General features: G+C 45.7%; 1 pseudogene; it reads left to right on the top strand.

The window, feature by feature from the left end:
• The first annotated feature begins 1397 nt into the window (after positions 1-1397).
• On the top strand, positions 1398-3253 carry LOC102852218 (annotated as a pseudogene).
• Positions 3254-3612: the final 359 nt, after the last annotated feature.

Raw genomic sequence — 3612 nt, 5'->3', positions numbered from 1 at the left:
GAACGTCGTTTTGCCAGTACCACCATCACCCACCAACACGAGTTTGAACTGTACTTGGGGTTCTTCTTGGGCGGCCATCGTGATGGTTCTTCCAGAAGCGTCTCTGGGCCCGTCTGACTGAAGGATGGAAAGATGGCGGAAGCAGAATAGTTTTTTTTATAGCTCCTCACCTTAGCTTTAATTAGAAGAATGGTTTATATGCAAAGGTCTTGAGATCTAAACATTTTCTCTAACTCTTCCTCTTTGAGTAAATACTTACTGAACTCTTACTGTGTGCTATTCACTGGGTTACATGGGCAAAGCAAAAGTAAGATCTCTGATTCTGGGAGAGCTTCCAGTTTGTGGCCAGAAGAAGACATTAAATAGTCCTGTCAGTAACTAGTCCTGTTATTTGGACTTTGGAAGAGAGTCTGCAGAGTTATCAAGTACCACATTGACAAAGAAATGTCCTTACTTAGCTAGGAATCCATTGATTTAGAAAGGAGTAGTTTTGTGATTTAAATCATGCTGTGGAGAAGCCAGTTACTTCTTGGTTGTGTCTGAGTGTCAAAGCTTAGAGTAGGGGAAAGCCTTGCAATTATTTAGGTATTAAAAGCTATTATGCCATTTTCTTCAACATGCTAGACATAGAAATTCCATATAACCTAGCTATTCCACTGCTGGGAATATACCTCGAGGAAAATAAAACTGGGACACAAACGGAGAAGTGTACATCAGTGTTCATAGCAGTACCATTCACCATTGCAGGAACATGGAAACAGCCCAAATGTCTATCAACAAACCATCGGATTGAGAAATTGGGTATGTTTACACACTCAGAAGCAATGATTTAGAAAAATACAGTATAACATGAGAGAGACTAGACAGCATTATGTTGAGTGAACTGACTAGGTCTCCTAAGGACAAAACTGCATAAGACCATTATTGTAGAAATAAAATGATAACTAGTAAAATATGTGTAAAAGTCCAAAGGAGGAAGGGGAGTTAGTGGGTGCTGAGGGTGGAGAGCAAGGGAAATTAGAGGGTTGTGGAGTGTGAGTGGAGGGGGATGGTAAAAGATCCACTGGAGACCTGAAAAGATGGCGTGATAGTGGGCATAGATCAATGGTGATTGGTTTTATAAAATGCATTGCATGGTAATGATTGTATGAAACACAGTGAATATGTATAAAGCAATATATAAAAATTTGGGGGCCCCACCCCCGGGAGCCATGGTGCCGCTACCTAGGGCCCCGGGGCCTTCTTCCGAGACTCCAGGCCCTGGCCGGGGAGGCCCGGCCTCCGAGGGCTCCTCGTCGTGGACTTTGGAAGACCTGTTGCCCTCGTCCTCCTCGTCCTTGCGGCAGCGAGCCTTGGGGGCGGAGGGTTTGCCGCCCGGCTGGGGTCTGCGGGACGGCATGGCGACCGGCACGCTGCTGGAGGCCGGCCTGGCCCGGGTGGTCTACTACCCGACGACGCTGCTCTCTACACGCTCTTCCGCGGGAAAATGCCAGGCTGGGTCCACCGCGACTGGTACAACCGCATCGACACCACCGTGCTGCTGGGCGCGCTGCCGCTGCGGAGCATGACGTGGCGGTTGGTGCAGGGCGAAAACGTGCGCGGGGTGATCACCACGAACGAGGAGTACGAGACCAAGTTCCTGTGCAACAACGCCAAGGAATGGAAGGAAGTGGGAGTTGAGCAGCTGCGGCTCAGCACAGTAGACATGACGGGTGTCCCAACCGTGGCTAATCTGAAGAAGGGGGTCGAGTTTGCTCTCAAGTACAAGTTACTGGGCCAGTGTGTCTACGTGCATTGCAAGGCTGGGCGTTCCAGAAGTGCCACCATGGTGGCAGCCTATTTGATTCAGGAAATGTGTTCTGCAACCTAAATGGGAAAGGATGTGACCCAAAAAGCAAGACACTCAAAAAGTGGCGCTGTGAAGGCTGTTAACCTCAGCAAAGGAAGCACTGTTCAGTGTGCTGGGAACTCTAGCATACTACTCTCATTCCTGACCACAGCTGTACAGTACTCGGGATTCTCCATTTGTTTCAGAGTTAAGTTCTGGACTTTAATTTCCCAAACAGCATTCAAACTGAATTTTGCCTATTGTGATATGTTAGCAAACCCCACTACTGTTGAGTCCGTTTTCATTTACAGCAACTCATCATCAGGGTTTCAAGACTATAAATCCCCACCAGAGGAGACTGCCCATCTTTTCCCCTTGAAGCCACTGGTGGAGGCAAACCACTATATTTCTGGTTGGCAGTCTTACATGTAATAAATGCATTAGGCCATTAAAACTCCTTCATTACTAGCAAGTGGCATGCTTTTCAGAATCTTTGGGAGGCTCAGGTCATCCCTTTACTGTTTTCTGTTCTTTTACCCCCTCTGAACTTGACTTACGGTATGACCCCCACTGAGGGATTGGCCCTGAGGATTCTATAAGAAACAGGGTCTCTGCTTGTTTGACCAAATGAGAATTCAGTCAGAATAGAAACCTGTTCTTTTTTGTTTGTTTGTTTTATTGAGTTCTAAATAGGTATGGATGACCCTCATTATTTTTTCCCCCCACTGGGACAAGTTGCATAAAACACCTGTTACCTACTCTTCCCTGGAAATTCTTAGAACACCTTAGCTCAGAGAAGAAAGTGAGAGCTGGTTAAAGCGCTTGTCTGCCTTGAGAATGCAGCAGACCGAACCCACAGGTCATTCTTCAGGAGGATGAGGCAGGCGGCAGCTTGTAAAACCTTGTGAGGCAGTTCTCTGCCCTGTAGAGTTGCTATGATTGGAAATGACTCAGCAGCAGTGCACTTGGGTTTGATTTTAGGTGGAGTTGAACTTAAGATCTTAGCTTTGTGTTCAACCTTTCCCTAGGCTTTGACAGAGCATGAACATGGGTATAGAGGGTGACCTTTCTCCCCAATTCATGGCATGCTGTAAAGGAACTCGCTGAGGTGGTTAACGTCCTCTCCCATTATAAAATACTTGGGGCCTGGCCTCTGATTCCTAAGAAATGTTTTTTTTTAAAAATGAAATTCTGGGAGCCCTTTTAGTACCCGCACATAGATCATGGGCACCTGGACACCTGCTCCTTTCTCTAATTTCTAAACTTATTCTGCTTTAGGTGCATAACTGGAGTCCAGAAGAGGCTATAGGATTCCTCACCAAGATCTGGTCACACATCCACATAAGACCTGGCCAGTTAGAGGTTCTTAAAGAGTTCCATGAGATTAGTGCAAGGGCAGCAAAGGACAAGCCCTGGCCACATTAAAGACATGAAGTGTGTGGATTAGAAAGAACTCAGTGACACTCCTGCTTGCCACAGAATAAAAAAAAAAAAATTACCAGAACCAAAGGAGCTTAAGTCTACTTGACATACCAGAAACGTTCTAATGGGGAATGGTGCTTCATTTGTCTTTACTGTTTAAAGGTTGGGAGTCGGGGAAGGAGAGAGATTTAGTACAGCCTCTGTTCATAGGGTAAAGAATGTGGGCCAATGATGGAGAGCCTCTTATTTTTGTGATTGGGGTTAAAGAAATATTAATTTCAACAACAACAACAACAACAATTTGGTATGCAAACCATTAGTGCTTGATGGAAATAAATCAAAACATGAAAGCTTATTGCCAT

Source organism: Elephantulus edwardii, unplaced genomic scaffold (assembly GCF_000299155.1).
Source record: "Elephantulus edwardii isolate Elephantulus edwardi_28Jun2011 unplaced genomic scaffold, EleEdw1.0 scaffold00363, whole genome shotgun sequence".
Taxonomy (NCBI): Eukaryota; Metazoa; Chordata; class Mammalia; order Macroscelidea; family Macroscelididae; genus Elephantulus; species Elephantulus edwardii.
Note: the sequence above shows the minus strand (reverse complement) of the source record. Positions and strands in the feature narration are given on the sequence as shown.